The sequence below is a fragment of the Panthera tigris genome, chromosome F2 (genome assembly GCF_018350195.1).
Source record: "Panthera tigris isolate Pti1 chromosome F2, P.tigris_Pti1_mat1.1, whole genome shotgun sequence".
In the NCBI taxonomy this organism is placed as follows: Eukaryota; Metazoa; Chordata; class Mammalia; order Carnivora; family Felidae; genus Panthera; species Panthera tigris.
The window spans coordinates 63,719,277-63,742,987 of record NC_056676.1 but is presented as its reverse complement, the minus strand read 5'-3'; the positions used below and the strand labels follow the sequence as shown (position 1 = coordinate 63,742,987).

The 23,711-nt window shown below is 42.6% G+C and overlaps 1 protein-coding gene and 1 long non-coding RNA gene across 3 annotated transcripts in view; both read left to right on the top strand.

Annotated features, from left to right (window-relative positions):
* Positions 1-23,711, top strand: part of SNTB1 (syntrophin beta 1) — a 234,924-nt gene that overhangs the window by 102,553 nt on the left and 108,660 nt on the right. The gene's annotated exons all lie outside the window — the stretch shown is intronic.
* Positions 9,439-10,366, top strand: LOC122235083. Its single transcript, XR_006213200.1, has 2 exons — positions 9,439-10,104; positions 10,191-10,366. It is a non-coding gene; the product is annotated as an uncharacterized LOC122235083 (long non-coding RNA).

Sequence of the window (23,711 nt, the reverse complement as noted above, 5' to 3'; positions counted from 1 at the left end):
TTTCTCAAAGTCTGTACACAATTTCTCATGCCTCGGGATAGATATATCACCCAATCCATGGAAATTATAAGGAGTCCAGGAAGACCAGCAAATATGTGGGTCCCTGTTCCCCCAGACATCTTACTTTAACTCATCTGAACAGAAAACATCTACCTGGGAGGAAAATAACAGACATGTAGAGGAGAGGGAGAGGAATGGAGCCAGTCAACGGGGAATCTTGGTGACCTTGGCAGACACATCCAAATGCTAAAAATAGGGACAGCTCTAGTGGCCCTTGTTTGTAACATGTGTGGGACAGCTGCCGCCTACGTGAGTGGGATGTATTTGGCTAGGCTCTGAGTTGCTGGTGGGGAAGAGCCAAAGGGAATAGGGATAGGGAGGAAGTTGCCTCCTCAGCTTGGAGCTCAAAGCGTTTTTCGTTCCCTTCCTAATAAGCTCACTCTAAAGAAGCTGCTAGCCTCTCTCACTCCAGCAGCTGGAGGATCCACCCTGCTCCCCCCACTCCTCCCATGCCGGTTCTGTCTGCCCAGGGATCAGAGCTGCGGTTGCAGGAGAGAGTGGGAAGTATCAGCCAAAGAGGAGTTGGAGCAGGCAGACTGGCAAGGAGGCAGAATTCTTCCATTCCTCCATGAGCCGCTCTAACCTGTTCTGTTTTGTCCCCTTCAATTTCTGCTGCTTTCCCTGGGCCTTCAGTTGATGCCCCGGTTACTCTGCGTTTGATCTTTCCTGGTCTCATAGCTACCAAATCAGACGGACAAGTCCTTTCTGCCAGGAGTCTGATGTCTAAGGTGTTAGATCCGGTGAACTCATAGTTTATGGAGTGCCTATCTTGTGCTGGGCGTTACGCTAATTTACTTCAGACCAGAGACTGCAAAGTCGCAGCCTCTAGGTGTACCCAGACGACAGATAGGATCCGTCTAGTGTGTTCAAGAAATCCAAACTACTTCCTACATTGAATCATTGGGAAATTTCACATTGAAAAGCCAGATCTCTGCTTTTCTAGAAAAATGGATAGATCTGGGGAAATTATTAGGCCCACGTTGCTGCAGGCAGGTTTCCAATCTGCAGGAGCCTGGGTGAGGCTTCTCCTTGTATAAGGGAATGAATTCCCCTCAGCACTCCTATTGCCACACACTTGGGGGATTCCATCAGTTTTCTGCCTGGTACGTAAAACTGTAACCCTCCTTAGTCCTCTAAATAGCCCTCTGAGTTTCTCTCATTGTCCTCATTCTGTAGATGAAAACTGAGGCTCAGTTCTTATAGAAGTTCCAGGCATCGTGTGGCTAATACACAGTTTTGCTGGGTTTTGAATGCAAGCCTACAGTGTGGGTGACAGTGTCAGATTGCCGTTACCAGAAAAATGCAGAGACTAGAAAATGTGGAATATCGTAGGAGAGATTCATGCCTGGGGAGAGAGCTTAAGTAGATGATTTCTAGGGTTCATTCCAGCTGTGGTCTATATACTGTAACTTCCTCCTAAGGCACCAAATTCTATAGTAAAGAATATTTTGGGACACATCGGGCCTTAGTTCAAACACTGGAGACTTCATATGTCAAGCCAGAAGAGGGAATACATCTTTAAACTTTTAAATCAGTGGTCTTCAATCCACCATTGATGAGGTGGTGTGGGAGAGCCTATCCTGCTAGGGTATGAGAACCACAGGGCAGGACTGAAAATGAGAATCCAGCTAAGCCAGAGGGTCCAGGAGGAGACTTCCGTGCAGATAGACCCAGAACTGCTAATAATGAGATTGACCTTTCACAATGTATATGTATATCAAATCACCGTGCAATACACTTTAAATATCTTAAAATTTTGTCAGCTATACCTCAACAAAGCTGGGGGGGAAAAGATTATGGTTTTAGGTGAATCTTGGCCCTGGTCGAGGAAGAGAAGAAAGGAAAAAGGAAACAAATATTTAATGGAACTCTGGTTACATGCTGGGCAGAGTATAATGTACTAGTCAGAAATGTAGACTCAACTCCGTGCTGAACACAAGACACGCCTAACACGAAGTGATTTTAAAAGGCAAAAAGCAAAGAGATGGGTAAAGCGTACAAGGCAAATATAAACTAACAGCAATGACAGCAAAAAGTACCACTTTTGATCCTGATATATGACAGGGTAAGATGCAGACTGAAAGCACAAAACAGGACAAAGAACTGGTTGAGGCTGAAGACCGGGGTTCACAAGGAACATTCAACAGTTGTGGATGCACCCCAAATAACACAGCAGTGGCCTTTGCAGAAGATGCAAGAAGAAATCGAAATGTACTATTAGGTAATTCAACATGCCACTCTCCGTCCAAGATAGGGCAAGTAGACAAAAGATCGGTAAAGATCTGAAAGACCCAAACAACATCATTAACAAGGGAGATCTGGATACATCACAAACTTTGTACACTGATAATAAAGAACACACTTCCCTTTTCTAAATGTAGGAAATCCCATTTTCTAAATGCAGATAGAACATTGACAAAATTAACTATAGATTAGCTCACAAAAAGTGCAATAAACTCCTTGAGGTAGGAATATTCTAAACGACATTCTCTGATGATAGTGGAGTAAAAGTGGAAAACAAATTGCAAAATCGAAGTGCAGAAAACCTTTCTTCTTGGATTTTTAAAAGCTGTGAAATAACTCCTGGGTGAAAGGGGAAATAGAAACTGAGATGGTAGCCTTTCTGAGAAAATGAAAATAATGCGTATGTTAAACATAAAAGAGAAAGGGAGAGTCTAGCTCAACCTTGGAATGTGTGGATTTCAGCAAGTATCTCATTCAATCTAATAACAACTCTCAGTAGTAGGTCCTCTAATCTCTATTTCATAAACAGTGAAATGTAGTTCAGAAGTGAGAGTTGAAGCAAACCATAGATCTGGGGTTCCAACCCGAAGCCCAGCTTCTTAATCACGATAACCCATTGCCTGTGACTCCAGCACCTGGCAGAACAGCTCACTTGAACCGTAAGTGCAATGGCCAGGACTCAATGGGCTCCTGGATGCTGAGGCTTGAGGACTGATGACAAATGCCACAGCAGCTTGGCACTAATCCCCTTGGTTGGTGATGCACAGCTACTTATAGTTTGCATTAAAAACTCTAATGTTCAATTTCTCAAATAGAAAAAGCCGTAGAACAGCAGGCAGGATTGCTACTCTTTCTGTGGAAAAGGTCACCCAGCAGGCACTGAATCCACAAGAATATGTCACTGCTAGTGGTTGTCAATGATTACAACATTTTTTAAAAAAATTGCACTTCATAAATAACTCGTTCATAAGCTCTTCGCTGCCCTCGTCCAGAGCTACATCCCCAGTCCTCCAGACTATTTGGACATATTCTCTACTGGGTGCTTTGTTTCCAGCTTGCTCCTTCGCTATCCTCCACCATCTACCCAGCTAGCCAAGGGAATATGAAACACCCAAAATTTATCCATTTGCTCAAGATGGCTCCCTGTCACCTTCGCTGATACCAAAACTACTCAGTATTACATAAAAACCTTATGAGGTTCTGGATCTTCCCTAAGTGTCCAGCTCTTCCCATCTCATCCTTTATGCCCCAGCCACCCTTAAATAATTTACTTCCCTGACAACTTCCTAGTCACCTTCTAACACTCAGCACAGGTGAGACACTGGTCCCACTATACCCTGTGTGTTGATCTGTCCATTATGGCAGCTTTCATAATGACTTGAGATTTTTTTCTTATGTGCTTACCCAGTTCATAAAGTTATTAAGACCCCTTGAGGTCTGGAACATCCCGTGTTGTCATTTTAATATCCCATCTTTCGAGAACATTGCTTGATACAAAGCAGGCATTCAAAAATATGTGCTATGTATGATAAATGGCATATTCATCTGTCCATTTTTGGTATTCTTTACCTTCTCAAACTTTAAAAAAAAAAAAAGCAAACATCTTCCACTAAATAGGCTTGGGAATAAGAGAACAAATAAAAACATGGTTCTATCTTGACAGGCACAGCAAACTTAAATAAACCATAACAGCCCATTGACAAAGCCTATTACTGGGTTGAAAGCAGATGGACCCTTATGGATGGTGTATGAAGCTTTTGTCATGACTATGTGCTCCAGTAATAGACTCCACTGTAGATATTCATGGTTAAATTATGAAGCAATGCATACAGCTTTTTGAAAAACAGTGTGCATTTCTATTTACAGTATACAAGTGAAAAATCCACAGAAGATGCCATTGTAATTTCAAATAGAAGTGCTCCACTCAGCACACAGTGATTCAGAGGGGTATGATCCAGTAAGTCCTATAGTAGATGCAGATATATTCTCACAAAGTGCCCTCAGTGATGTTACCACAATCCAGTGCCCAAGTTGCAGCCACAGAGGATCAGAAACCTGATTAGTGGCATAGTGACACTGGATCCATCTCCAAGGAGTGGGCTAATACTAACCAAAACAAATGCAATTGTCAAGCAGAAGTAAACACTGAAGTAGGACAGTATGTATGTCCTCCCATTACATACAGGTGGTCTGTATTAGAAGACAAGTATAGAAGTAAACAGAATATCAGAACACCAAGTAACAAAAACAATATGGACTTTCAAGGCAGCCTAAGCAATGCATTCTATGTGAGGAATTCAGTTGTCACCAAGGTTATCAATACAAGAGATGCTAGCAGACCTTAAGGTGTACAAGGAAGCTGGAAGCCACCCCTTCCGGGATTAGGAGAGCTTTGCCAGAATAGCCATTATGTTAGTTACTGCTTTACTGAGAGCCCCCATCTCCTTTGGGCTGTGCATAAATACTCGGGGCTCCCCTAAGTGGATGCCCCACTCGTCTTCTGTTCACCCAGTCTTCCTGATGGGGACCAGAGCAGTGGACTTTGTTTTTGCTTGTTAAATTAAATCAAATTCCAGTCCTGGCTCTCCAAAGTTGCTCCCATATCCCTTTGTTGTGAGTTTTAGGTGATCCCAAGTACTTTAGTTACACATTTGGAAACACAGTTCTTTTGGTGACCACCAGACAAGAGTAACCATTTTACTAGTTGAGCCTGATTTCCTACTTTTTCCAGTGGTTGGGGGCACACGATAGCCCCCCTCACCCAAAGCTTACGTAGAGTTCTCAACCATACTCTTCAAACTTGGAATCCTATTGAAAAGGCTCCTCCATTAGGTCAACCAGAGTGAAGATTCATGAGGTTCTACTACCCATCCTGTCTCTATAGTAAATCCTGGCTTGTGAAAAGAGCTTCTCCTCTTAAGAGGCTCATAATATGTGTACTTTCTTGGTTCTGTTTTCTCCACTTTGGTTGGATACACGATGGTGTCCTCATAACAGAAAGTATTGCTAGCCCACCACAATTGACAATGCATTTTGGAAACAAAGGGGAAAATGTGAAATAAAGTTACAGTGGCACTATAGTAAGTGGACACATTTTCAAATTAGGCCCCAAAAAGGCCCAAATTAACCACCTGTTAGTATCAGTGAGTAAAACTCTGGAGTTGAGGTTAGAAAATAGGAGTTTGGATCTCAGTTCTGTCACTTAGGCCCTTTCATTTTAGATAAATTGCCTAATCTCTCTGATTCCGAGCTTCCTTGTCTATAAAATGTGCTTGCTGACACTGACCACGTATAACTGTTGTAAGGATTTGATACCCCTGTAAGCATCCCCTAATTCCCGGTAGCATAACTGTGCCATAAATGCAGCTTTCAATCAAAATATCCTCAGTCCTGGGCTCCAAGGGAGGGAGGAGTTTTCTTTCCAGCAGAAAGAAATTTCCAGGTCATCTCCTCAAACTGTTGGGGAGAGATTATTTTGTAAGACATTCTTTCACAGAGGTTTTTAGCCTTCTGGGACTTCTGGCTCTCTGTAGGAAACTCATTCCAGTTTCCCAAGTCATGGGCCCACAGAACCTTAACTATCATGTATATATCAAACTCCCAAGTCTTCAGCACACCCCCCCCCTACTGACCTACCTGCCACAACCCCAATACTCACCACTGTTGTTTTCAATGCCTTCCCATCCTTTTTTTTTTTTTTTTAATATGGGAGTTTCCTTTTCTTTTTTGCAAGCTCAGTAGTACATTAAAGCCCCAAAATCAAACTTTTCTTATTACATCTTATATAATATATCAAGGTGTTCATAGCAGAAGTGTTTCTGAATCTGTATAGACCACCGTGGATCTAGAAACCTCCTCACGTGGCTAAGTTAAACTGTTACCATCATGTATAAAACTAAAGTCAAACAAACAAATAAACCAACAAAAAAACATGAGTATTATCTTTTGGATGATCTACCAGTTTCATTTGAAAGTGTGGACTTCCCTCTACCACCAAGAGCACCATTTTGGTCATGTTTATTCATCTGTCTGTATCTATCTGTTACCTTTGTCTATCTATCTGTCTGTCTATCTATTACCTCTATCTACTATAGCCTCTATCACATTATCTATCTATCTATCTATCTATCTATCTATCTATCTATCTATCTATCCATCCATCCATCCTTGCTTTTTACCTAGATAACCCCTACTGAAATATTGTTACTCTGGAAGGGTATGGATAAAAAGAGAGATGACCTTGGTGTTTTTCAACAGTGCTCACATTCTGCTTTTGAGAAATACAGGAAGTGAAATAGATAGGAATGTTTCAACAGTTTGTTTAAAGGTGGTTGGGAAGGGAAAGTTCAGGGAGGTTGGACTGAATTAGTCAGAGATCTGAAATAGGAAATAAAGTCCTAAACAGTTATGTTATTTTTTAAGTGTACATAGTTAGGCAAAGCAAGAAGGCTTGCCTTTAGCATCCACAACAGACCTAAGAAAACAGGTGTAAGACACTCCTTTTTAAAAGTTATTTTAATGAAAGCTTAAATGTTACCAAAATAATAAAAGCAGATAGTTTTCAAAGATTTATTATTAAAAAGCAATGGGTGTTTATCATTCATTTTGAAGCCTATTTGTAAACCATGAGAGAGACTCATGTCTGAGATCTGGGAAATATTCTCACATTATGTATTTGGTAATGTCCTTCTCCATTTTCTTTGTTCTCTGTCTCTCTGGATCCCCTGTTGGAAAGATGACCTCATAGATTTGTTTTCTAAGTCTGTTTTTTTTTTTCTCTATTACTTCAGTCACACTTCTTAAAGTTTATTTCTGTGACCCTTCTCATGAATATATTGTGTTTAAATTTTAGCTATTATATTTTAGCTCTTTATTCTCTGAATGTTTCTTTTTAGTGGAATTTTGTTCTTGTTTTATGGATGCTATATTTTGTCTTAATTCTTGGAGACTATTAATTAGGTTTGTTTACTTTTCTTTGTGCTCTTTGTTTTTTCTGTTATTCTTTTTTCTGCTTGTTTGTTCGGATCTTCATCTAACTTGCTGGAGTTTTCCTCAGATGTTTGGTGATCCTTTGGTATCTGCTCATTTTTTACACTGAGAGACAAAGAAACCTATTGGAACCTTTGTGTGGGGAGGGGGGGTTTATCAGTACCCCTGCCTCTGTCTGTGATGCTCCCAGCCCCTGAAGGGTATGCAGAGCCAAGGAGCTCACACTTCTTTGGGATTCTCTCTGTAGCCCATCAGGTTGTAGCATTCTTGGCTCATTCTTTATGTGCAATCGATTACTGAGTTTCATTGCTGTCTGTCCTCCAGGCACATATTGAGCTCTTGCCTCTCATTTTCTGGTGGGCTTATACATATTTTACTGTTTTTCCTTACCGGGATATTTTAAGGGAGAGGAGATGAACATGAATGGCCAAGCCACTGTTTTCCCCCCAAAAAACCTTGCATAATTTGCATCTTTGTATACAACAGAGTGCACAAAAGGTTCATTTTAATGAGCTTAAATAACATTTTCATAGCTTTGTTATTTTTAAGAAAATCTGTTTCCTCCATAGATAAACTTGAGTGTTCATCCTAATTATCATATATTTTTAATCTGTTGGAGATGAATTAGTAAGGTTTCCCTGGCAATGGTAAGCTAGTGAAAAAAAAAGGGAATTTAACTATTTTTGGATAGCCTTGAGGAAAGGAGTTGAGGAGAGTGTTCACCAAGCATGGTTCCATGATTCATCAATACACAATAAGATGAGTTCATTTTAGTTCATTCCTGTACCTCTAAGCACCATTCCAGGAAAAATCTCAGTTTCCCCTCTTTGAAGAGCATTTCAAAAGGTTGAACTTGACCATCTGGGTGCTGAGAGACTTTTGCTAATGTTGACTCTCAATATTTAGGTCTTGATCTTTGGCTCTCAGTACATTAATTGAACTCCATTTGGTTTGCAAAAAGCTGCCCCAGGATTTTCCAGATGAGATAATGAGCCTCTGAAAACAACCCCGCGCTAGAATGCAGGCATCCTCTATTCAAGTGGACATCACCTGCTGTGGGGATGGGAGAAGGGGGAGAGAGGAGAATTCACAGAGCAGCCCTGCCCTTCTTCCTCAACACATGCATGGACTTTTACTCTCCTCAGTGGAGGATGGTTTCATGGCACGGAGAGCTGCAGATACATTTAGACAACACCTACTTGGACATCCAGGTCCCGTGTCTGTTGACAGGTACTTTCTTCGTTCCAAAACAAAACTAGAACAGGAATTTTCACATTGGTGGTCCATTCGACCTGGTTGAGATGTCTTTCTTTTTCTTATATTTCAATGTTTTAGCAAATAGTTCTGACCATCCAGGGTTTTTGCTAGGTCCCGATCTGCAGCGGTTGCAGGGTTCTTGTCTTGGCACAGCTTCTGGTCAGGTAGGGAATGTGTACAAGTAACTGGGCATTCCAAAACAGAACTCTAAAAGGTGATGCAGGTGAGGGGCACCTGGGTGGCTCAGTCGGTTGGGAGTCCGACTTCAGCTCAGGTCATGATCTCACCGCTCATGGGTTTGAGCCCTGCGTTGGGCTCTGTGTCTCCCTCTCTGTCTGCTCCTCCCCTGCTCACACTCTGTCTCTCTCTCTCTCTCTCTCGGATAAATAAACATTAAAAAAAAATTTTTTTAAAGATGATGCAGGTGGAAAGGATGCTCCAGTAGCTCCTTCGCAGGAATACTACCTAATCCAAAGTTCTGATTTTTGGAAGGGGGTGGATGGTGACAACGGGGAATGATTGATGTCTGTGCTGAGACGCGAATAATAAACTAGAAGTTAGCCAGGTCAAAGTTTGGGGAAGGGAGACAAATCGGGTATTCTTGGCAAAAGAGACAGTATGAGTCTAGGCACCGAGGCAAGAAAAAACATAGTTCTGTTAAAGAATCGGAAGAAGTTCAGTCTCTTTGGAGTACTCTCTAAGAAGAATGTGTCAAGAGTCTACAGAGGTGGTCACATTCAGAGCTAAGCCCCTTTATGTTTAGGACTTTATTCTAGGTGGGGTCTATAGCAGGGGATTGACATCACAAAGACCCCTCTGGCTTCATAGTCAAGCATGGTCTGGCTGGGGGAGCAGTCAGAGGGTTGCTGCAGAAATTGAGGTGAGAAATCATCTTGGCCTCTGCTAGAGTAGGACAGAAGCCCTGAAGAGAAGTTGGATGAATTGGAGAGACGTAAGGGCCAGAATCTGCAGGAGTTCCTGAGAAAATGGGCTTGAAGGCCTGAGCTAAAAGAAGGAGTCCAGAACTAGTTTTGCTCTGTCGTCCTTGGACGTGGAGCCACCGTCAGTCATACATCTGGCCCCTATCGCTAGGTGGTTACACTGGCCCTCGGTGAATGGAACCGAGGAAAGTCATGCTTTGCTGAAGGGTGGGAGTAAGCACAAGCATAGGACACGTTTAGGCCTTTGACGATACGGGCTTGATTGACAGTCAGAGTGACTGTCTTTTGACAGTCTGATGTCCTTTACCTGGACTTGCAGGCATGGTGAGAAACAGCAGCACGTCTTGCATTTCTTTTGCATTTGCCCTAATTCTTGGAACAGCATGGAGAAATCGCTCACTGCGTCCAGAATGGCAATTGCACAGATGCTGGTCACAGCTGCCCGTGTCACTCTTGAAGCCTTAACTGAAGAATGTTTAATGAAGGGACCATTTACAGAAGAGCAGGCTGTGTTAGAAGAACCAGCAATGGATGGAGAAGCACCCAGGTCTTAGCAACTGGGAAGCTGCTTCCACCCCAGGGACCGAGGAGAAGAGAACGTTTCTGTGAGCTGGTGAGGACGGGAGCCCTGGGAGACAGAGGCCCAGGGAGGATTGGGAATAGGTCAGCATCCCTAATCTTCCTCTGTCCCGCCCTAAGGTCTCCTGTTCTTGCTTCTGAGTGGTTGCTGACAACTGGAAGGCAGAGTCTAGGGAGCCTGAGTGATGTGCTTAGTACATCGAGTTTTACTCTTGGAGCACAGAGCAAGGCAGAGAAGGGCAGAGAATGAATCTGGAGAAAGCAGAGACAGAAAAAATAAAATCGCAAAAAGTGTACTTACGTTCTGTCTTTTCGAAAATAGGTCTGATGTATATACAAGTGACAACTATACGAAAAACATGGCTACCTCGAACACCTCGTTAGTGACTGAACCTATATTTATACGGCCCTGCTTAATAAAAGGTGCTGTAGGGGCACCTGGATGGCTCAGTCGGTTAAGTGTCTGACTCTTGGTTTCGGTTCAGGTCACGATCTTGCAGTTCTGGGGTTCAAGCCCCGCGTCAGACTGTGCACTGACAGCACAGAGCCTGCTTGGGATTCTCCTCTCTCTCTCTCCCTCTCTCTCTCTCTCTCTGCCCCTCCCCTGCTCTCTCTCTCTCAAAAATAAATTAAAAAATAAATAAATAAATAAATAAATGGTGCCATGCCTCTTCTAGAATTTTGATCAAGATTTCTTTTAGCCTCGGTGATGCTCAGAGGAAAAGACCGTTTATTTGTCTCAAGCTGGAGGTGCGGAAGGGAAGTGCAGCAGGGAGTGGCCAGGGTGGCTGAGCTGAGAAACGGCTTTCACGATGGACTGTTGTCCTCTCCTCAGAGAGCAGGGGCCAGGGGGTGTGTCCTCTTCCAGTACGACAAAGCTGGGGAGTCAGGTAGGAGTGCTGCCGTCACCCTGCCCCGACCTGATCCTAACAGTGACACAGCCAGAGACAGACGAAGATGTGAAGAGAGGAAGGGGTATGTTTGAGCAGTAACCATTCATCAGTGGAATCAAAACTGCAAAATCTTTTTAATGTTGTCTCATCTAAAATGCCAACTCACTTACCCTTAATAGACACACTTGCAGTTGTAACGTGGTGCTTTTTTTTCCCTCTAGGAGAAAGCTCTCTCCTCCACTTCTGTTAGGAAACACACAGTAAGGGCCAAGTACTGCAATTTGTTTTCGTTTCCTGTGCTATTAAATATTCAGGCAATCAGGAAATGTTTCCTCATGTTACCTGGAAACAAAACACTAGATCCAGAAGTTCCAATTCTTGGAGCTAGTTTCTCAAGCTCTCTGGCAATATTTTTTTATTAGAGGTGTTATGCAATCTTGAAAAGATGATTGATTTTCAGGCCAGTCCAATCTGGGTTTCATTATTAGCTTTTCTACTCATGATCTGGGTGACTTCAGTCAATTTACTTATCTTCATTGAATTTTTTAAATATATAAAATTAGGGTGATAGTATTTTTATGAATGCGTATAGAACTTTAAGAATTAAATAAGTTGAGGGTGCCTGGGTGGCTCGGTTGGTTAAGCATCTGACTTCGGCTAAGGTCAGGTCATGATCTCACTGTTTGTGACTTCGAGCCCCGCATCGGGCTCTGTGCTGACACCTTGGATCCCGGAGCCTGCTTCAGATTCTGTGTCTCCCTGTCTCTCTGCGCCTCCCCTGCTCGTGCTCTGTCTCTCTCTCAAAAATAAAGAAACATTAAAAAAATTTTTTTTAAAGAATTAAATAAGTTGATATGTGCCTAATGCCTTACACCTAAGTAGGCACTTAGCAAAGACAATCTCCTTCCATTTACCTCTTTTTTTCTGTTCTAGAAATATCTATCTCTCATAAGATCAGCAAAGGATTCTTTCAGTGGCATGACGACGCATTAAGAATTTTTTAATAGTTTTATTAAGTGCTGGGAAAGCCCTGGGTAAAATATTGAGTTGAGAAGGTGTAACACAGCTGTTTGGACAGATGAAAACCACATTGTGACTTTTATGTGTTTCTGTCTGATTCTGGAGCTATAGTAGCTGACAGTTTGAAGAACTGGGTCAACGTGCAAATAGTATCTTTAGATTAATTTCTCCAGGAAAGACGGAGAAGGGCTTGAATCACTAAGGGGGTGGAATCCTACCACAGCCACATACAGTTTTATAGAAATGTTCCAGTAAGTCCTGATGGCAGGATTCTCTAGCCTGCTGTCAGGTATGTAGGCAAGGAGAGTGACAGATAAAACAGCGTGCATGAGCCAGAGAAGGAATTCGAACCGACATATTTCTGCTGATGCCATAGTCATCCCAGGATCCTATTGACTTCAAGTTGTATTAGGTTTACAGCCTTCACAAATCCATTATCATCATGTTTGTGTACATGTTGTTCATGGGTGGCCCACGATACAGAATGTGTGTTGTAGTCAATTTTTTTTTCTAGTTCTACAGATTTTTCTACTGTGTTCCTTCCATCTTTTCTTGGACAATCCTTCATAAAATGAGAAGTGTACCATTTGGAGGCAGATGCTTACAGCTTTTGGTGTCATGGAGGAGAGGAGAACTAACTAGTCATATCAGCACTGAGCTAAGCAAACTAACCAAACCTCTGTTACAAACTAGTGTTCAGAGCAGCTGAGAACTAAGGAGATGTGGTCTTAGAAGTCTGCGTGTTGGGGCTCCTGGGCAGCTCAGTCAGTTAAGGGTCCAACTTCAGCTCAGGTCATGATCTCTCAGTTTGTGAGTTTGAGCCCCGCGTCAGGCTGTGTGCTGACACCTCAGAGCCTAGAGCCTGCCTCAGATTCTGTATCTCCCTCTCTCTATCCCTCCCCCACTCATGCTCGCGCTCTCTCTCTCTCTCTCAAAAATAAATAAACATTTAAAAAAATAAAAAAAGAAGTCTGTGTGTTGTAGTGGAAAGAAATTGTGGCTTTGAAAATAGACAGACCTAGGTTTAAACCCCAGCTCTTTGTGATCTTGGACACCTAAGTTTACCCCTCTAAGCCCCAGTTAATCCATCTGTAAATAATAAAATAATGAAAGCATCATGAGAGCCACCTTTCAGAATTTTTACACAAATTAAATGTCTCTCAAGATGACGTGTGTATACCTTCGTGGATAAGGTTGGTTTTATCAAGGAATATATAAAGCCACTGAATGAAAAGGTATACCTTAGGGGAACATCAATTTTGCTCTGAATTTGGGGAGAATAGAATTTATTGTAGAGTTCGTTCACATGAATTTTAAAGCTAAAACATGAAATTTAAAACAAATTTATGCTTGCAGTTATTTTAGCTCAAACTTAGATTCCCTAAAAGTACAAGTTGACTCATTTCAACAGTTAGGAGTTCTCAGAAAGTTGTTAGAGGAACTTATGCATATAGCGATATTTGGTAAATGTTATCAGTCAAGTCACAGTGAAAGAAACAGAAGTCAGTCTAGGTAACTTAAGCAGAAAGGTATTTAAGGAATTAGTTGTCTACCAAAAATGGGAAGACCTTTTTGATTGAGTCTCCATTAATGACCCTCGGGAGTCTTTAAAACTGATTTAATCAGGAAAAAGTAGAGAACCAGGAGGTTGCCATTGGAATTACCAAAACTGTGCAGGACCTGAGGGGTGATCCAGGAATGAGGGAACTGGCACCTTGCAACTGCCTCTTGACACCCAGGAGGCTGGGTGAATGGATGCTGGCTGTCCCAGCCAGCTGCCATCGCTTCTTGCCTTTGACCCTGACAGCCTTGCTTACCAGCAGTGGCAGTCAAAACTGCCACCTTCCTAAGCAAGGGAAGACATCAAGTGTATGTCTGGAAGAACCTAGCATATTTCCAAAACCCTACCTGTAAGGGACTCTGGGAAGATGGAATTTTTTTTTTTTTTTTTAGCATTCTACATTGTAAAGAGGGTGCAGTGAGCTTGAGTTACCCAACTCACAGTATCCATCACACAATGTTGTCTAGATGATAGGAGCTCAAGAAATGCTAATTCTCTTCCCTGTGCCTGTAAAGACTCAAAATAAGAGCTTACAGGAAACCCTGAGCCTTGATAAGGTTGGGGGAATTGTGATTAAACTAGTCCCTCCCCTACAGCATCAGTTTTGATGAGTTTTGGAAATAGGTTGTAGTGGCAGACAGTAGGCTCACCAAATAGTCCATTTGTCCCCCCCGAATCTCTAAGTCTTATAGTTGTGTTGGGCCTTGTGACTAATTCTGGCTAATGAAATATGAGAAGAGGTGATGTGTGTGCTCCTGAGCTGAGGCAGTGATTGGCAAGTGTGTTCTTGGAGGTGCACCTTTAAAATGGTGGAGTTTCCTTAAGACTGGCTTCCTGAGTGACCTGGTGGAGCAGATCCCCACCCCACCCACCTCAGGCCCTTGGGGGAACATAACATGTTATTTTCACAAACTTTGGTTATGCTCGGTAACTGAGATTTCAGGATAATTTAACGGCACAGCGTAAACCAATCTTATTGTGACCAATATGATCATCATGGAAATGTCCTAACAGTGCATTCAAGCTGAGTAATATTTCCTGGGAGATAACAGTCATTCTCAAAGAGCTAGGCATCTTGAGTAAATGCAGTTTTTTCCCTCTCTTTCCCAGTTTTTATAGATTTTTAAAAAACTTTTAATGTTTATTTATTTTTGAGACAGAGAAAGACAGAGCATGAACAGGAGAGAGTCAGAGAGAGAGGGAGACATGGAATCCGAAGCAGGCTCCAGGCTCTGAGCTGTCAGCACAGAGCCTGATGCAGGGCTCAAACTTGTGAGCTGTGACATCATGACCTGAGCCGAAGTCAGACGCTTAACCAACTGAGCCACCCAGGCGCCCCCCACTTTATATAGTTTTTCATGTAGAGTCTAAAAGCAATCATATGGCTTCTTTTTTAGTTGGCATTATCCAAGTGAACGAGCATGACATAAAGGTACCCGATAAAGGACCTTTTCACATTCAGAACATGTGAAAAGCATCCTTTGTTATTGTAGTTATAGGGTTGCTTTGGAAACTGTTTTAATATTTGTGATTAATGCTCTTTCCTGTGGGTCTAGAGGACACCTTTGTCGAAAAGGAAATCTCGCCTCTGTTTGCTTCGGCAAAAGTAGATATAACTACAGTGTAACCAGATTCTGCCCCAGCTAAAAGGCTAGAATTTGTGTGTTTGTTTGTGGCCTTTCTAAATTATAATTACTTACGTTTAAAGACCAGACCACCAATTTTTGGTAAATGAAGAACAAACACGTGAAAATACTTTACTCTTACATGTCCTCACCTTTACTATTCTCTCATACTCTCAACCTTCTTTTTTAAAATCTTGTCATCGCAGCATTGGAATAAAAGTAAAGTGATACAATGTACGTTCAAGTATTTCATAAGCTATGAAGCTAAAGAATGGAAGAGAAAAACATAGCTCACTAAAGAAGTCCACACCTCATCACCACTTCACTGGGGCCCAGAAGAAACCCAGACTCAGCTTGAGTCCCCCATGTGTCCCCCTTTGTAGCTCTTACCGTGTGGTGTTTTTACGTTTATCTGTGTCTTTATCTGACTGACATCTGACTGTCTCACTAACTCCATGAGTGCAGTGGCCTGGTTTGCCTTAGTTTGTCATGTTATCTCCAGCGCCCAGCCCAGGTAGTGACTGGCTCAGGGCGGGCACTGAATAAATGTTCACTGGACAGAGGTGTGTGCAAATGAATGGACCGATGAGGGGATGAGGGAACACAAGGAAGACCCAGGAGATAGGGCAGAGCTCCTCAGCTTTTCCTCTCAGCATTCCTACAGCCTGCATGTTACCACTGACGGGGCCAAACAGATGTTTAGAATTTCTTCAGCTATGACCTTTATGGTACCTTGGAAGTTCCCCAAGATACTCCTGGTCCCCAGATGGAAAATTCTTCTTTATAATGATTGCCTCAGTCAGTATATTAGGTTGCGAAACCGTGAGGCACCATTTCGGAGAGGATAACTACCCTACACGGTATAGCATTCGTGTTTCTCAAGGAACCAGAACCGTGACCTCTGAACTTATTTGTAAGAGTTGGATGGCTTTAATATTTTGATGAGCTCCAAGGAGCTTCCCTGCTTCTATGTGACCAGTGTTGTGATGGCACTCGCAGCCCTTCAGCTTAGAATTGCTTATGAACTCAAGCCCAGAGGGGCTGGTGGGGAGAAGGGGGAGCCTTGGGGTTGGCCTTGGGAAGGTCAGCATCCATCCCCTGTGTTGGTCCCGGGCCCTGGAGCTCACCAGTCATCACGGGGCTGGAGGGCCCCAGCTGCAGGCCCTTCTGGGAATCTGACAGTTTGTTCTGCACCAGGTTATCCAGAGTCCCTGCGCTGACCTGCCTAGCCCAAGCAGAGAAGCTGGCTTGCAGCCACAGGAAATCAAAAACCCAGGCAGCAAAAGCATTTCAGTCCGGGTCCAGCCAGGAAGACAGACTACTCTGGGCACTTTATTTTATTTTGTTTTATTGGGGGGGTGGGGAGACATTTTAAACAGAGGGAAATGAAAGCAGCAAATCGGTTATGATGGTGAAAGAAGAGCTGAGAAGCCAGCATGGGTTTACCCTCCCTCCTCCCCTCCGGTCTCCCCCGGTGCGTCCTGTGTGCACAAGCCACACGACACACAAGCCTCAAGTAATCATCCCCTCGTAATACTGAGCAAAGTCTCGGAAAGCGCAAGGAGTGGATTTGAGGACAGACAGTCCTAGGACGGGCCCAGGAAGGCACCTGATACATCTCTATCCTTCTGGTGCCTCGCACACAGTAAATGCCCAGTAAATGTAACATTGAACAGAACGAATGATCACGTGGCTCTGACACTCAACTCTGGCTGTCACACGAAGCAAGTCATTTTATCTCTTTGAGCGTGTTCTTGAACATAAAGTAGAGATGATGTGGGTTCCCCATTTTCGTCCTAACTAGAGGATTCTGATCTTCAGTGTCTTGCTGGACCTCACCTTCACGAGCTTCTGTTCTCATAGTACGAGACTCTCTGATCAGTAGCTTAAATCACCCTGACCCCAGGACTGACTCTGGAAGTCACTCTTTTGAATGAGCCCTTCATATCAAATGGCTTTAATATGATTTATTTTTTTTGATTGAGTGCAAGAAACCAATACATTCCTGATTCATGGCTCTGGTCCCAAATATGCTGTTCTAGGATATCATGTAAGAATATTTAATGATTTATGTCATTATTTGTTCCTTTATTTTTTTTAATACATAATACGTACACATGGTTGACCATGCACAAAAGGATGCACAAAGAAAAATAAGTCCCCGTTTTTTAACTCCCCTATCCAAACCACCTGGTTCTCCTCTCCAGAAGCAACCACTGTTATCAGTTTTCCATGTTAAAATGTCAGTTTAAGGGATGCCTGGGTGGCTCAGTCAGTTAAGTGTCTACCTCAGCTGAGATCACGATCTCGTGGTCTGTGAGTTTGAGCCCTGCTTTGGGCTCTGTGCTGACAGCTCAGAGCCTGGAGCCTGCTTTGGATTCTGTGTCTCCCTCCCTCTCTGTCTCGGCCCCTCCCCTGCTCTCACTCTGTCTCTCTCTCTGTCTCTCTCTCAAAAATAAACATTAAATTTTTTTTAATTAAAAAAAATTCCAGCTTAAGACAGTTATTTCCCTGAAGTTTCTAGAAGGCGAATATGTTAGTTTCCTATGGCTGCAATAACAAATTACTACAAACTGACAGAAATCTATTCTCTCACAGTTCGGGAGAGATTCATTCTGCTTTCCCCAAAGGATCTAGGTAAGAATCCTTCCTAGGTTCTTACAGTTTCTAGGAGTTCGCAGCAAGCCTTGGATGTGCTTGGCTTACAGCTAGTTGTAGCATCCCAACCTTTCTCTGTGTCTTCACTGGCCTCCTGTCTGTGTGTGTGTTTGTATCTCTGTATCCTCTTCTTGTAAGAATACCAGTCATTGGTCACCTAATCCAGGTGTGACCACCCTACTCCAGAATGACTTCATTTTAACTAATTACATCTGTAAGGACTTGAGGTCCTCAGTAGACATGAATTTTGGGGGGACATTATTCAACCCACTACAACAGGTAATGATGCTTCTCAAATGTCCCCAGAGGTAATACTTATATGGTGGCAGGGGTGAGGGCGGGGGCAGTCACTGATTAAAAATACAGATTCTCGGGGCACCTGGGTGGCTCAGTTGGTTAAGTGTCCGACTTCGGCTCAGGTCATGATCTCACAGTTCATGAGTTCGGGCCCCACGCTGGGCTCTGTGCTGACAGCTCAGAGCCTGGAGCCTGCTTCAGATTCTCTGTCTCCCTCTCTCTCTGCCCCTCCCCCACTCACACTCTGTCTCTCTCCCTCTCTCAAAAATAAATAAACATTTAAAAAAATTTTTAAAAATACAGATTCTTGGCTCCATCTCAGACTTACAGAACTAGAATCTCTACAGAAGGAGCTTAGAAATCTAGTTTTGACAAATTTTGTCATTAGGTCTAGTCATTGGGTAAGTATAGAAAATCCTCTTTTGAAATAATCAAACAAAAGCCAAAATCCCAAAGTTTATAAAACTTGATCCAGTAGACTTGAGGTCAAATACTGGCTCAGTCAGTATTTACTAGTTAATAACCTTGAGCATTTTATCGACTCCTTTTGGGCCTCAGTCTTCCTATCTGTAGAATGGCAGTGATAATAATGACAGCTGCGTTGTGGAGTTGCTAGAAGTGGAAAGAACATATGTACATGAATTCCAGATGTTGTAGAGCTTCTACGAGGAAGATCTGAGGCTTGAGCCTAGAACTTCCGAGTCCATGGTCATTGTGCACTTACTGTTGAAGCCTGTCTTCCTTTTGACTTCACAGGGGAATTGTACATAGGAGTCCTTTAAAGAGCCAGTTTTCCTCAAAGAATATTAAATTTGATTATATTTACAACCCCGTAATATATGCATATGTACCAGAAAGTACTTAGTGAACAGAACAGTGTGTTGTTTGACAGCTTGGTGACATCTTCCACCTAGAACCATCCATTTAACCTTGCTACCTGCTATCCCCTAACAGATCTATTTCTCAAGCTCCCACTCATCCTCAGTCATCACACAGATATCATCTACTCTGGGCAGTCTTTTCTTTCTCCCTCCTTCCAGATAGAATCATGCTATTATTATTTGAGAAACCTCAACCATCTTTTTTCTTTTTTCTTTTTTCTTTTTTTTTTTTTTTGGCACTTGGTATACTAAGACCACAGCAGTAAAGTGACGGAACTGGGCTTTGAGCCCAGCTCCTTCGGACTCCAAAGCTCATGTGGCACAGAACTGTCTCTATACTGTCTCTCTCCCTCTTCAAACCCCTCCCAGAGTTACCCTAGCCATTCTGCGTGGAGCGAGGGAAGGGAAGCCTGTTTCTCCCATTAAACCGTGACTCCTGGTCATCCATCCCAAAGCCAAGCCCTATTTCATTCATTTGCGTGTCTTGAGGTCTAAAACAGTGTTTCTCAAAGTGCGACCCCAGACCACAAGCATCAGCATCACCTGGAAATTTGTTAGAAATGAAAATTCTCAGAGGTCTGTGGGTGGGATCCGGTGATCTGTAGTTTAACAAGCCCAGCAGGTGACTCCGGTGCACACTCAAGTCTGAGAACCACTGCAGGATGGCATCCCCTCGTACATGCTTTCCAAAACACAGATTCTCAGACCTCTGTGTCCTCTTAACAGCCATCACTTAAGCAGCTTCATAGCATGCATGGCATCACGTTATCATTGCTTGCTTCTCCCTCTGAATTGATTTCTTCATGCAGGGTTTTGATGTAGTGCGTACTTAATCAGCCAGTACCTCATTCAGTACCTGACACATAATAGGAGCTCAGTACATGTCTGCTGATAGAACGCGTAAATTCTCTAGTACAGGGAAGCTGGACCTATACTTTTGGGAACGTGATACATTTTGAGGATCTGGAAGGAACCTTAGAGAATATTTTATATTAGGGTAAACTGAAGCTCAATTGAGAAGGTTCCCTGGTTACTGCAGTGTCTTAGTGGAATAATGAAATGTGAATGAGGTCTTAATGTCTTTTAGCTCCTTGCTACTCAAAGTGCACCACACAGGCCCCAGCCACAACGCATCACCTGAGTGTTTATGAGAAATACTGAATCTCGGGCCCCACTCCAGGCCTGTTGAGCCAGAATCTGCATTTTAATATGATTCACCTCATTACAGTTTGAGAGGCATTTTCATTTTGACTAGATCACTGGGCTTTCACCAAACTAATCTCTCATCCTTTAGTTGAATGTCCTTTTTTTTGTTTTCTAGAGATGAAATTCAATTTCCTAGTGAATCCACGTGTGTGAGGAATTTATTAAGCAGGGGATGGTGGTGGTGAAATTAATTAAATTCACTCAGTGCCTTGGAAATAAAGCTTTAACAAATGATCAGAAAAAGTTCCCTCAGTGCAGATGGGACGACTGATTTCTCGTTTAGAATAGCACACACCCTGGCTCAGATCCAGGCAAAATGTCAGCTGCTCCAGCTCATGAAAGGTCAACATATTGCTTTGAACAACTTTCATGAAATGCTCATCTCAAAATTGGAGGCACCGTGGAGATGGTTGTATGTAATCCAACTCATCAACGTCGTCAACCTTGTACCCTTACCCCAGCCTGCTTTTGTTCCTTCACATTCCAAGGTGGAGCCATTTAGGGCTTTATTTTCTTTTAGCTGAAGTAGAGCCAGCTTTCTATTCTGGTTATGGGAGCAGAGTAATAGCATGAAATAGAGAAGTCAACATCTCATCAGCATAAAGTATTTCCCTCTAGAGTTTCAACTTCTGCCCCTAAGTCTAAGCCTAAGGGCTGCTTAAAATTAGTAAAATCATGTGACTCAAGTTTCTTATTTCCTCCAGCTGTCCTTTATGCATAATTAGTGATGGTGTTGGCAGGCACCGTTAAAAAAGAGGGAATGTTAAAAGCATGGATAATATACAAGCCCTATAATCGGTTCCTTCCAAAGTTGTTGCTATATCTGTAAACTGATGCCAAAAGGCAGAGCCCCTTTTGGGGTGGTTCATCTTTGTAAATACTGTCGCTACCTAATAAATGCCTTTGAACGGACATGAAGTGAATACAATCTAATCTGTCACTTAATACATCAATGATGGCAAATGTCATAATGCCTTCATTATAAAAGACTATCATGCTGGAAAAAAAGACTGTATCTTAAAGACTTCTATTAATAGGCTTGGACTGCCACTCCAAGCAAGATGGAGTAACAGGAACTAGATTGACCCTTCTACCTGAAACAACCAGAAGACAGGTGAAATATGTGCTCAAGACCTTGGACATGAGGCAGTGATTCCTGAGAGATGGGAGACAAGACAATCCCTGAGACTGCCCTAGCTTTCTGCCTTGAGAGAGTTTTCAGGCCATGGCTCCAGGGACAGAGAACCCCAGTGGGACCTGAAAGACCCTCTCAGTTGGGAAGACAGGGAGGGGAGTCTGGGAAGACCAACACATCTAGCACCCCAAGGCAGGTAGGAGAGAGGAGAGAGCTGCACAGAGAGAAATCTGGAGCTTCGAAGTGGGTCTCCTCAAGGCCAGCTGAGTACCGATCAGCATGGGTGTGAGGAAACTGCAAAAGACCAAGGGAAAAACTACTTGCAAAGATTAGAGGTCACATTGCTCAGCACTCACATAAGACCAGGAGGCACACCTGTCCTGAAGTTGGACTGGAAAATGTCATGATTCACAGGAGTACACAGAGGACAGAGTGCACAGAGGCCTCCCCTCAATAGAGGGACAGAATTCATCCTAGATGGAACACCATCCCAGTTGTACCAAACAAACCGTCAAAACAACACCTAAAGGGCACCTGGGTGGCTCAGTCGGTTAAGTGTCCCACTCTTGATTTCAGCTCAGGTCATGATCTTGTCTGTAGGATCGAGCCCCATGATGGGCTATGTGCTGACAGTGCGAAGCCTGCTTTGGGATTCTCTCTGTCCCTGCCCCACTCGCACACACACACGCACACACACACGCTGTCTCTCTCTCTCTCTCAAAATAAATAAATAAAACTTAAACAACAACAACAACAACAACACAACATCTAAAAATACCAAATGGTTTCCAAGAAACTTAACTGTGTCTTGGAAAAGACAAAGAAACAAAAAAACACTGAAGAATATTTTTAGGAATATAAACATATGCAGCACTCAACAAGGTAAGATTCACAGTGTCTGGCATCTACTATAACATTGCAGGCATGCAAAGATGTAGGAAAATATTCCCGATGAAGAGGAAAGCCAGTCAATTGAAGCTGACCCAGAACTAACCCAGATATTAGGGTTAGCCAACAAGGACATTAAAACAGTTCATGTAACTGTATTCCATATATTCAAAAAATTAAAGATATGGAAGATACAAAAAGATCCATATTGGGTAGCTCAGTTGGTTAAGTGACCGACCCTTGCTTTTGGCTCAGGTCGTGAGCTCATGGTTTGTGAGTTCGAGCCCCTGTCAGCGAGGAGCCTGCTTGGGATTCTCTCTCTTTCCCTCACTCTCTGCCCCTCCCAACTTGCGCTGTCTCTGTCTCTCTCAAAGTAAATAAATAAACTTAAAAAAAAAAAAAAAAGATCCAAGTCCAGTTCTTGGAGGTGAAAACTACATTGTATGAAATGAAAAACACATTGGATGGTATTAATTAACAGAAATACCTAGTAATAGAAACTATCCACAGTGAAACACAGATAGAAATGATAATTTTTTTTAAAGACAATGAACAATCAGTGAGCTATGGTATAAATTTAAGCAGCTTAATATACCTATAGTTGGGTCCTCAGAGGGGGCAAAGGAGGAAAGACATTTGAAGAAATAGTGGCTGAAAACTGTCCTAATTTGATAAAAACTATAAACTCACAGATACATAGATGCTCAATAAACTCTATATACAAGAAACATGCAGAAAGTGACAGTAGGTCATATTATTATCAAATTGCTCAGTACCAGTGGTAAAAAGAAAAGCTTAAAAACTGCCAAGGAAAAAAGACGCATTACATAGAGAAGAACAAAAAAAGGCAGCTGCTATAGATAAATGTTTATGTCCCTGTCCCCCCAAATTCATATGTCGAAATCTAATCGCCCCTGTGATGGTGTTAGGAGGTGGAGCTTCTGGGAGGCTTTCAGGTCATGAGGGTGGAGCCCTCATGATGGGATTTCTGTTCTTTTAAAAAGATCCTAGTAAGTTCTTGCCCCCTCCACCAGTGAGGACAAAGAGAAGATGACCCTTTACAAATCAGAAGGTGCCACCTCATCAGACACTGAATCTACTGGAGCCTTGATCTTGGACCTTCCAGGATGCAGAACTGTGAGGAATAAATCTGTGTTTATAAGTCACCCAGTCCATGGTGTTCTAGGATAGCAGCGTGAGCAGATGAAGACAGCATCTTATGTCTCATTAGAAGTAATACAAATGAGAAGATAGTCCAGTGAGATCTTTCCATGTACTGAAAAAAAAGAAAAACCTGTCAAAACTATTATCTAGTGAAAAGACCTTTCGAAATTAAGGTGACATGAAGACTTCTTCCAACATACAAAGGCTGAAAGAACTTGTCGCCTGAAAGAACTGTTTCTGTACAACAAGAAATGCTCAAGAAGGTCCTTCATTCAGAAAGAAAATGATATGAAATAGAAGTATGGGTATACAG